Source organism: Tamandua tetradactyla, chromosome 8 (assembly GCF_023851605.1).
Source record: "Tamandua tetradactyla isolate mTamTet1 chromosome 8, mTamTet1.pri, whole genome shotgun sequence".
In the NCBI taxonomy this organism is placed as follows: Eukaryota; Metazoa; Chordata; class Mammalia; order Pilosa; family Myrmecophagidae; genus Tamandua; species Tamandua tetradactyla.
In genome coordinates this window covers 52,131,440-52,144,118 of record NC_135334.1, presented here as the reverse complement: position 1 = coordinate 52,144,118, position 12,679 = coordinate 52,131,440, and the positions used below count along the sequence as shown (strand labels likewise).

Sequence of the window (12,679 nt, the reverse complement as noted above, 5' to 3'; positions counted from 1 at the left end):
TCTTTAGGGTATACTGCACTTCAGGACCTTAAACTTTATGTCTTCCATAAGAGTTGGGAAATTTTCAGTGATTATTTCCTCTGATATTCTTTCTGCCCCCTTTCTCTTCTCTTCTCCTTCTGGGACACTCACAACACCTATATTCATGGGCTTCATGTTGTTCTCAGTTCCTGAGACCCTGCTCACATTTTTCCATTCTTTTCCCTGTCTGTTCTCTTGTGTGTGGGCTTTCAGATGCCCTGTCTACTAATTCACTAATTCTTACTTCTACCTCTTCACATCTCCTGTTGCTTGTCTCTATTCATTGTTTTGTTTTTCATCTCTTCTGCCTTTTATTGTCATAAGTTCTGACATTTGTTTTTCAAACTTTTGAGATCTTCTGCATGGTCAGTCAGAGTCTTCTTTATAACCTTCATCTCTTTTGCCATATTTTCATTCAAGTTGTTGATTTGATATTTCATTTGATTTAGAATATTTGTATTTGTATGAACATCTTTATTAGTTGTTTCAACTCCTGTACCTCATTCGAGGTATTAGTTTGTTCCTTTGGTTAGGCCATGTCATTGTGCTTCCTGGTGTGAGTCGTGACTTTTTGCTTGTGTTGAGGCATCTGATTCTTTCACTTAGCTCATTCCAGTGGTTATCTCTTTTGCCTAGATTTTCCTATTGGTTGGCTGTGTCCTCTATCTATTCATCTTTCTCAGTGGCCTACTGTCAAGTTGCCCCCCCCCCCAGTCTTACCCCCAAACCAGGCACCCACAGTGGCCTACCTCAGGTATGGACAGCCTGAGGGATGGGCCTACCTCAGGATGGACAGCAAGTTCTCCGTTTGTGGGGAAAACAAGTCTGCTGTCCTCAGTGGTACTCTGTTTTTTGCTGGCCCACAAGACCTGAGTTTGTTTCAGGACACTGCTTGAGCAGTTGGATCATCCATGTTTCTCAACCAGAATGGAGTGGGTTCCCATGCATGGGATCTAGACCATCTCCTATGGCCCTGGGATTTGTTTGGGAAAGTCTCTGCAAAGACCTTTAATTCTCTTACACCTTCTGTTCTTCCCAGAAGATGATGCTATATAGTAACTTAATCATCCTTCAGAAACTTTGCCTCAAAGCCCAGGCTACATCATTGTTGGCCAAAATCTTGTTCACTGTGGAGCTGTGTCCCCCACTTTGCCTGAGGTAGAGGACTCCCCCTGCCATCTTAGTTTTCAGCCAAACACCCAACAAGAATCAGGCCACCTGCTGCTGTTTCCCTCAGTGGTGTAGTAAGGGTTTTGGACCCAGGGCTGTAAATTCAGTTTGTCCATATTTTCTCAGACTCTTTGCCCCTCACTGACCAGGGCCCTAAAATCTCCCCTATTTCTTGGTCTCCAAATCATGAGAGTCTGTCTCTGGCTGTGAGCACATTTATATTCTCTGTCCTTGGTGGGGCAAATCCTGGCTGCTGTTTTAGTGCCCCTCCTGCACTGTACATGAGACCAAGTGAGCAGGAGGGAAGAGGACCAGCAGCTTTGAGATGGCAGTTTCCTACCTGATTTTTTTCTCTCTCTCTTCAATTCACCATTGGTAAGTTCTTTCTCCAGTCTGGGTCTTCTTCCAGAGTTCTGAACAGTTCAGGATTAACATTTGTTTTACATTGAATATCTCTAGGAAGAGATTTTCAATAGCTGTTTATTTCACCAGGTTGATGATGTCACCCTGATTTATTTTCTTCTTATTCCATATATTTCAGTGATTCACTTTTCCATTTCTGCAAAGAAGGTTTTTAGAATTTTAATTGGGGTTCCATTGAATTAATAAATTGTTTTTATGTAGTATTAATATCTTAGCCATGTCTAGTCTTCCATTCCATGTACATAGAATATCCATTTACTTAGGTCTTATTTATTTTAGAAATGTTTTGTAGTTTTCTGTATACAAGTCCTTTGTATCCTTGGATAGATTTATTCCTTGGTATTTCATTCTTTTAGTTGCTATTATAAATGGAATTTTTAATCTTGATTCCTTCTTTTCATTCTCTGTGTATGTAAACACTACTGGTTTTGGGGTATTTATCTTGTACCCTGCCACTTTATTGAATTATTTATTAGCTTTAGAAGCTTTATTGTGAATTTTTCAGAATTTTTTGTGTATCATCTGCAAGTACAGAAATTTTTCTCTTTCTTCCCAATTTGGATGCCATATTTTTTCTTTAACCTAATTGCTCTAGCAAGAACTTCCAGTATAATATTGAATAAGAGTGGTAACAGTGGGTATCCTTGTCATGTTCCTGATCTTAGAGGGAAAACTTACAGTTTTTCACCATTAAATAGGCTGTTACCTGTGGGGCTTTTCAGATATATCCTTTATCATCTTGAGGAAGTTTCCTTCTATTCCTATTTTCCAAATTGCTTTTTACCAAGAAAGGGTGCTGTATTTTGTCACATGCCTTTTCTGCATCAATTGTGAAAATCATGTTGTTTTCCTTCACTCTGTGTGGTATATTACATTAGTTGATATTCTTATGTTGAACTGACCTTGTATAACAGGAATAAATCCCACTTGATTACAGTGTATAATTATTTTAATATGCATCCTTTTGATGCATGTTTCCGGACTAATATCACTAGATAGAAGTCGGCTATATCTGTTATGTTTGCTTCTTAACTACCAGAACCACACTGACATTATGCCTTCTCTATGATGCTTTGGCCCCCAGAAAAACTGGTTCACTTGGTAAATAACTATAATGTAATATAAATAATATGGCTTTTGTTGTCTAATTTAACTATGATCAAAAAACCTAACCCAGGTGCTCACTAGCTCTACTTTTCCTGTCCTTTGAATTTTCTATACCTTACTCCTCACAATTAAAAAATAGGAATAATCATACTTTTCTCCAATATAAGGTAATGTGTGAAAAATAAGATTTAGTATATGTACTACCCTCTCCTTGATTTTACATACAATGACATTGAAGTACTGCGAGATGAGGTTAATTGTCCCTGGCCACTTGTTACTCTAAATCCAAATTTAAGATTCTTTTCCTGACTTATCCTTTTCAAGGTATCATACTCTTTTGAGAACTCTGGAAAGAGCCAACACTTTGAATTCTAGCCAGATTTTTTGTGCTATTGGCTATTATTTATAATATATATTACTAATACATGAATAAGTTCCATGTCTCTCTATGACAACATTAGTAAAGTGAGAACACATCATGTCACAGTGATGTTGGAATAGTAACTAAAATATAATATACATATATATATATATATGTATATATATGAAGTGTCTGGAATATTGTGGACACCTAATAATGTTAGTTTACCTTCTTGAATTTTTGTGTAGGTCCCTAAATATTTGCATAGTAATTTTTCATTATCTGGACCCTAATGGAATATTTACTTTAATTATTTTTTTTTGTCAAAATCATCTGATTCACCAACCAGAGTGATATTCTGAACTGTTTTTTCTTAGAAGGCAAGGTCCAACCTATTCTCTAATCCTACTGCGGATTGATATCTGCACCAAATAGCTGAGTTAACACTCCAGGATTTTGTCTTCTGTAGACAACTTCCTCTCTCCTCTGCCAGACAATGCATGTAGCAATGCCATTACAATGAACTCACATTTGACCTGGCTCTCCTTAAAGCCAGAATACTTAAAAATGTCCTCCCTTTGGCAGAGTAATATCTATTAAGAGCAGAGACAAGAATGGCTCAGGCATATCTCTTTCCACATTTAATAAACAGTAGACAGGTGTAGCTTTGAAAAGATTCAAATATATCCCCAGGGTCAGTCTTCTTCCAGGTAAAAGTTGTATTTTCTTAACTTCCCTAAAAGTTTTCTCATTTGTCTCTACCATCTAAAGAACAATTTACATTGAGGTCAGGCGGGTGCTTCAAGACGAGTCACAGAGCTGTCTGATACTTTCATCTCAGGCTGCCTCTCTGATTTACAGTCCAAGTGCTGGAGTCAGAGCCTCAGGTGTAACCTACTATTTTTTCATAGGAGAGGAATCTTTTTTTTTATTTTAATTTTTGTTTTTAAAGGTAAAAACACCTTATATTTCTCTTCCTTGCTTTAAAAGAAAAAAACCTCAAATATAGACACCAGATTTCTTCCACAAGCAGCAAAACTTCACATTTAAAATACCAATTTATAAAGAAAAATTCTCTATATTTCATTTAACTTAATTTTTCAACATCATTTGAAAACCTTAAGAGCCACTTTTAAGCATGTTATAGTAGTCTTTTAATATGTTCAATATAAAATCAAACAAGCTGAATGATGGTTAGTGGTAATGACGCATAATGATTTACCCAATATCTGTCGAAAGCTGGTGGAGACAGACTGAGATAAATCAAATTTTCCTTTAAAGACAAAATTTAAGACATGTAAACAAATGTTTATGAGGTAGATAAAGTAATACAGATAAAATCTAAAGACAAAAAAAAAAAAGATAATTTCAGAAGACAGAGACATTGCAATGAAGTGGAGAAACCAGGGCTGTGTAATCTGAGAAGTGAACAATTGTATTTAAGGTTTCATTAAAAATACATGTGGCAAGTGTTGAAACTATAAAGGTATATTGGGGATAGATTATTCATAGCCTTTTCAATGAGGCTAAGAGTTTTAAAACAAGTTTCAGAAAAAAATGGGAATATCCAGATTTTTCATTATCTTTAACTTTTTTTTAGTATGAGAATTAAGTGCTATGAGTGGTGTCTCAGAAAGTGTTTTCTAGCGGTCTGGTATAAAGTGGACTGCAATGGAGATTTGGGGGAGAAAATGGTTCAGGAGAGACCAATTAGAAAGCAGCTAAATAATTAATAGTAGAAGCAATAAGAGTAAATTAGGTAAGCAGCAGTAGCAGTGGGGGTGAAAAGACCAAGATAAATTACAGAAATAAAATAGACTGGACTTGGTAACAGAATGGATGTATGTGTGGAGGGAAAGGTCAGAGAAAAGAAAATGCTTTCAAGTTGAAAACTTGGAACCTGGAAAGATCATGGTATCGAAATAAATAAAATGTGGGTAACAAGCTTCAGATATTTATAAGTGGTATAGAGATTTATATTTTTTGTAAAGCTTGTACTTGATTTATTGAGAAATATATCACACAAAAGGAGTATGTATGCTGAAACTCATACACACACCCACAACACATACACGCACGCGCGTGCACACACATACACACACACACACACTCAGGCTTTAAAGTAATATAGAGCAGACTGTGGCAGATTAACATTCCTAGTGAGAAAAACCAGAAAAGCAAGATTATGTATATATTTAAAAGCATCAAGGAGAGTCTTAAGACATTAAAATGAGTAAGTCTGTGTTTTGAGAATGGCAGCTACTTTTTTCTTAGAGCAATTGCTGATTCTGGATACAGAGCAGAGGCTACAATCTGGGCTTTGTCCATCAGAGGGCCAGCACTCTGAACTAGCATGCCAGAAGTCTGGTTTTCCTCTTAAGATTTTTGCCAAGTGCTGGTGCTATACCAAGAAGGGAACTAACAATTAAGTAGAAAGGCTCCAAAAATCACAGTGGAAATATTGACATGTCCTCTCTTCTAAAGAGACAAACATTGAAATTTAGCAACCAATACCAGAGGGGTCTGGTGAAATGCAAAGCTCTTAATTGAGAGCCTGAAGAGTTGTTCCTAGTAGCACAATAAATAGGAGGTATAAAAGTATTACCAAAGCTACAGCTCAGCCTGGACTCATCAAGTCCCTGATGACATAATGAAATTCCATTTTCCATAAGAAAGGGTGGAACAGCTCTGGTAGAGTGTAGCATCGACTGGCATCTCAAAGATTTTTATTCATATATAGTAATCAATCAAAAAATTACAAGGTATGCCAAAGAGACAGGCAGATGTAACTCAGAATTTGAGAACAAACAAGTGGTAGAAACAGACACCAGGTTACCAACCTGGATTTTGATGTTCTAAAGAAACAATAAATAAATATTAGCTTACCTTGTCCAATAAAAAAATAGGTGACCACAAAAATATCCAAACTAAGAAATAAGCAAGATGAAATAACTAAAGAAGTCTTCATCTTACCTCTCATTAAATAACATTTCTTTTAAAACATATCAAACAATTTTCATACATTTTTGAAGGGTTGATTGTAGTATGAGGCAAACCCTTATTAAAAACAGCAATTCACAGAGAGAAATAAAGCACAGAAGCTTCTTCTTTTGTCTGAATGTAATTATCAAACTTAATAAACTTGAACTTTGTATTTAATGGCCTTGAAACATATGGATGATTAAAGTAAAAGCCTGAGCCTACTCAAAATAAAGCATTTAATAGGAAATGCTCTGTCCATAAACTGGAGCACCAGCAAGGACTTTTGCCTTGACATCAAATGCTGCAAAGATTCCTTAATAAGTCCTTTGTTTTTTGGTCTTCCACAATCTCATTATGGGTATGGATTTGATTTCTTTATTTTATTTTATTTTTTTAAATATTTTTATTGATAAACAACATACAACCACAAGCATTCTTAACATACAAACATTCCATACATGGTAAACAATCAGCGGCTCACAATGTCATCACATAGTTGTGTTTTCACCACCATGATAATTTCTTAGAACATTTGCATCACTCCAGAAAAAAATAAAAAGAAAAAAACTCTTACATACCATACCCCTTATACCTCCCTCTCATTGACAGCTAGTATTTCCACCTACCAAATTTATTTTAATATGTGTTCCCCCTATTATTTCTTTATTTGCAATCCACATTTTTGACTCATCTGTCCATACCATAGATAAAAGGAGCATCAGACACAAGGTTTTCACAATCACACAGTCACTTTGCAAAAGCTATATTGTTATACAATCATCTTCAAGAAACATGGCTACTGGAACACAGCTCTACAGTTTCAGGAACTTCCCTCTAGCCTCTCTAATACACCTTAAACTAAAAAGGGATATCTATAAAATGTGTAAGAATAACCTCCAGAATAACCTCTTGACTCTGTTTGAAATCTCTCAGCCACTGAAACTCTATTTTGTCTCATTTCTTTCTTCCCCCTTTCAGTCAAGAAGGTTTTCTCAATCACTTGATGCTGCATCCCAGCTCATTGTAGGATTTCTGTCCCATGTTGCCAGGGAGATTTACACCCCTGGGAGTCATGTCCCATGTAGAGAGAGGGAGAATGGTGAGTTTGCTTGTCATGTTGGCTGAGAAAGACATAGACCACATCTGAGCAACAAAAGAGGTTCTCTGGGGGTGACTCTTCGGCCTTTAAGTAGGCTTAGTCTATCCTTTGTGGGGATAAGTTTCATATGAACAAACCTTGAGACTGAGGGAGGGCTTGTCCTATTGATTTGGTTGTCCCCACTGCTTGCAAGAATATCAAGAATTCTCCAAATGGGGAAGTTGAATTTTCTCACTGTTCCCCCAAGGGGACTTTGCAAATATTTCTTTATTCACTATTCAAATCAATCATCTATCTTTCCTTCTGGTTTCATTTGTGCCCCTAGCCCTTCTCCCTGTATGATTCTCAAATTCAGCTTCATTCAGTGTACTAACATTATCGTGCTACAGTTAAGTAGTATTTTGCTATCCATTTCTGAATTTTTACAATCAGTCCTTTTGCACAATCTGTATCCCTTCAGCTCCAATTACAAAAAATCTACCCTATTTCTACCTCCTGATGGCCTCTGTTCCTAACTGAAATTCTCCAAGTTCATTTATTAATGTTAGTTCATATCAGTGGGACCATACAATATTTGTCCTTTTGTTTCTGGCTAATCTCTCTCAGCATAATGTCCTCAAGGTCCATCCATGTTGTTACATGCTTCATGACTTTATTCATCTTACAGCTATATAATATCCCATTGTATGTATATACTGTAGCTTGTATATACTCATCTGTTGATGGACATTTGGGCTGTTTCCACCTCTTGGCAATTGTAAATAATGCTGCTATAAACATTGACGTGCAAATGTCCATTTGTGTCCTTGCCCTCATTTCCTCTGAATAGATACCTAACAATGGTATTGCCAGATCATATGGAAATTCTGTACTTGCTTCATGAGGAACTGCCAAACTGCTTTCCATAGCAGTTGTACCATTTTACATTCCAGCCAACCAGTGGATAAGTGTGCTTCTTTCTCCACATCCTCTCCAACACTTGTCATTTCCTCTTTTTGTTGATAATGGCCACTCTGGTGGGTATGAAATGGTATCTCATTGTGGTTTTGATTTGCATTTCCCCAATAGCCAGGGAAGTTGAGCATCTTTTCATGTGCCTTTTAGCCATTTGTATTCCCTCTTCTGAGAAGTATCTGTTCATATCTTTTGCCCATTTTGTAATTGGGTTGTTTTTTGTTGTTGTTGAGTTGAACAATCTCTTTATATATTCTGGATACTAGACCTTATCTGATATATCATTTCCAAATGTTGTCTCCCATTGTGTAGGCTGTATTCTCTAATGCATCACTGATAAAATTTTGAGTGCTACTGTACTTTATTGGGTTCCTATATTCTCTAGTGTGTCACTGATAAAATTTTGAGTGCTCTTTCTCTAACCCCATTTTTTCCATGTATATAGTCCTGTTGTTTTTAATTGAGTGTTTTTTCAAAGAACAGCATATTTTTAGAAATGAGTATGTTGTGTTATAGCATAACTGACTGTATTGAAAATACTTGAATTTTCACCAATTTTTTCTGTATGTTAAAATCAATTCTATACTCAGGTTTCTCTTCAGATCCTATAAATCTTTTGTTTTTTACTAAAGATTTTCATGGAGAGAAACCATAACAAGTTATAAGACTAATTTTTTGAGATTTTGCTTTGGCAAGGCCAAATATAAGTTGTCCAAAATAGGAACTTGGCTTATCCATAATAAGCCTAGAAAAAAAAAAAGAAAAAAATCAATTCTAATAAAAATCCCAGTAGTGTGTGTATGTGTGTGTGATTTAGCATGGTGATTTTAAAATTTTTATGGAAATGCAAAGGGTCAGCACCTTTTTTGGATATCAAGAGTTATTTATAAAGCTAGACTGATTAAAAGAGAAGATTGTCCAGGGTTAGACAGATAAACCTGTATCGGAATACAAACCAAAGACATTAACCCACACATATATGAACGTTTGGCATATGATGCGTCTTTTTAGATTAGTGTAAAAAGAGCAAGATTTTCAATAAATGAGGGTGGAAAATTAGGGATCCATTCTGGACAAAAATTATATTTAACCTCTACCTCACATTGTATACAAAATCAATTCCAGGATTAAAGTCTTAAATGAAGCTTTAAGTTTTTTACAATTTAATAAAATATTCTTGTATTCTCAGGTGGAGGAAATTTTCTTAAAGAAAACACAGACAGTTTTAACCTTATTCTAAATGATATATTCTACAGCACTTAATTTTAAAGCTTCTGTTCATCAGAAAGAATTATAAAGAGAATTTTTAAAATCTTCATAGGAGATATGCTTTGAAATATAAACAATGAGTCCCCTACTTACATGAGGAACTCCTACAAATGAATAAGGAAAAGACAAACAGCTCAGTCATAAAATATGCAAAACCATTGAACAGATACTTCACCAAAAGACAAATCCTATGACCAAAATGTATTAATAGTAAAAGTCTTTTTTTAACTAATAAGGGAAATATCATTTTAAACAATAATGACTTTATATTCCACAACAAATATATTGGCAAACACTAAAAATTAGGCTAGCTGCAATTTTGTTAAGGATGTTAAACAAGGATAAATCTTATATACTGCTGCTTGGAAATTAAATTTTTATAACTTCTTTTATATATAGTTTGTCATTACCTAGTATATTTTAATATATTCATACCCAGCATTTCAACTTCCAGAAATATAACGTCAAGAAACTCTTATATATGAGATATATAAAAGATGCCAATGTCTTAACCTAAACTAAAAAGGAGTTTTTAATATAATTATTCTTTTAATATAATGATTAAAATGTCATTTATTTTTATGCATGTATGATATATTTTATAATTTCAAAATATCTTAATGTTATATGTATGATATATTTTATCATTTCAAAATATAATGGAAAGGATGATTCTTACATAATAACAATAATTAATAATAATAATAGGCTTATTTGTTAAACTAGGGAAATAAATTGGAAAAGTTAGGATGTAAAGTATAATTTACTAGAAAAAGGCATTTTACTCAGATTGGATCCAGAAAAGGTGAAAATCTATACAAATTGCCCAGTGTAATTAAATAAGCTAAATTTTCCAAAGACACCACTAGTCCAGATAGCTTTATATAAGAATTTTACAGCACGTTTAAAAATGTCCCAGATCATAAAAATAAGCAGTCCCAATTATTTTAATAAAGAATAGATAATTGTGTAATCAAAATAGAATAAAGATAGGAAAAACCAAAAGCATAGCCAAATTCTAAATAGGAATATTAGGAAACAAAATCAAAAGGAAATTATAACAATACAAAATTATTATTAGGTGATGTTTATTTTAGAAACAGTGCTATGTTTCATCTTAGAAAATCTATAGATATTATTCTCCATATTAGAAAATCAGAGATGAAATGAAGTAATCGGCTCTGTAGGTAATAAAAAATCCCTTGCTAAACAGCCATTCATGGGAAGGACCAAGAAGAAGTACATAGATATTTCCTTACCATGAAAAAATATATTAATTAAAAGTTAACCACAAACTTAATGAGAATTCTTGAGAAATATTTACATTAGTGTTGGTATTAAGAAAAGGAAAACATTATCAGAAGAATTTTTAAACCAAATCTACAATTACTAGCCAACACAATCAGGCAAAGGAAAAATTGAGAGGATTTATCTCATTTGTAAAGAGATAAATACAAATAATTTGCCCATTGCCCATTGCCAAACTATATGATTTCATTCATAAGAGTATGTGACTGTATATTTAAACTGGAAGGACCTTTGAAAACATTTAACTCAGTGATACACACAAATCAACACACTTCATAATAAGAAACGACAACCAGTTAGAATTTATAAAGTAAGAAAAAAACATATTTAATAGCCCATAAAATAAAATAAATATAGAAAAATAAAATAAAATAAATTACCTAGTAAGAAAATTAAAAATTGTAATAGTAACCTATAGACTACAACAGAATGGAATGTGATAGGTTAGGATAGCTAGGAGTAAAATAATAAGTGTACCAGATATCCATGGAAAATAAATTACAGTTGATGCTACTAAGAGTTACAAATGGACCATTAACAAAGGAAAAGTTTCACCATATTCTTGTACAAGAAGACATAATTTAATAAATATTTAAATCTACTTGAGATAATTTTTAAAATAAATGCAAACTCTATACATCAACAGGAACTTTTGGGGGAGAATTAGATTATTTGATTCTACATTCATATTAATATGCGATGAGGCAATATTAATATGTAATGAAGGCCAGAATAATTCTACGAAAGAAGAGTAATTGCAGGAAACCATGCATAATAGATATTAAAGAATTACTTTAATGTTAGAACAGTGAAAATGGTGATGTTAATACATGAACAGTCAGATCAATATAGTAAAATAGGAAGTTTAGAGCCAGGCTAAAATATATATTAGAATTAATCTCTCTCTATATATATAGAATTAAAATAGAATATAATTAGCATAGGTCAAAACATTATTTCAAATAATTTGGTATAACCCTTACTATTAATAAAATATACAGCTAGGAGGCCATCTGAAATAATGGTAAAAATGGAGCAATATATAAAAATGCATGAAAATTGGGAGTGCAAAGATACTTCGGTGGTAAAATTCTCTCCTGCCATGTGGGAGACCCAGTTTCGATTCCTGGTCCATGCACTTCCCAAAAGACAAACAAGCAAAACAAACAAGAAAACCAAACAACCGAACAAGAAAATTCAAAAAATGGTGCTACAATAATGGATACTTAAAGGAAGAAATAATGAAATGTGACCCCGCCATTCAGCATACAGAAAAAAAAAAAACATGAAAATTAATTTGTTTGAACGTAAACATAGAAGGGGATGCATAATAATACTAGAAAAATGAGATGTAGTGATTTAATTATCTCAAACTGAAGAAGGTCTGTTTAATGTGTTGTAAAACCCAGAAACAGAAGATTTTAAAATTTGACTGTATAATAATGAAAATCCATGATAAAAAAGCAACTTAAAAATCAAAACAAAATCAAAAGGGAAATAATTGGAATTCTTTAATAGAAAAGGAGATATACATAACCACATTATTAAGAAATAAAATGAAATCATTAAAAAAATCAATAAATATATTAAAATGGTGATAAATAGAAAGGAAATTGAAGTTTCCATAAACTATTGTTTTAAAGGAGTAAAGGAGTTCACTCTTTCTCATAATAAAAGAAATCCAAATTTAAATCGCTCTGAGGTAGCTTTTTCTTTTTTTAAACCTATCTGTCTAATCATGATCGAACAGTTGATAAAATATTGTGAGGGTGATCGTATGAGGAAATAGGTGCTCATGCATTTCTCATGGGAATACAAACTGGTCTAACGTCTAGAAAGGACAATTAAATTTGACAGGGTCTGTGAATTACAAACCCATTCACACTTTGAACCCCCAATTCCGATTACAGGAACGCATCCTATGGTGATAATCACACATGTGTGAAATGACATGGAGCATTGCTCTAATACTCAAAATTTGGAAA

At 33.7% G+C, this 12,679-nt stretch overlaps 1 long non-coding RNA gene and 1 other non-coding gene across 2 annotated transcripts in view; both read left to right on the top strand.

Annotated features, from left to right (window-relative positions):
* Window positions 1-12,679, top strand: part of LOC143643392 (uncharacterized) — a 115,144-nt gene that overhangs the window by 54,547 nt on the left and 47,918 nt on the right. The gene's annotated exons all lie outside the window — the stretch shown is intronic.
* On the top strand, window positions 8,700-8,815 carry LOC143645452 (U5 spliceosomal RNA). The gene has a single exon (XR_013157157.1). It is a non-coding gene; the product is annotated as a U5 spliceosomal RNA (small nuclear RNA).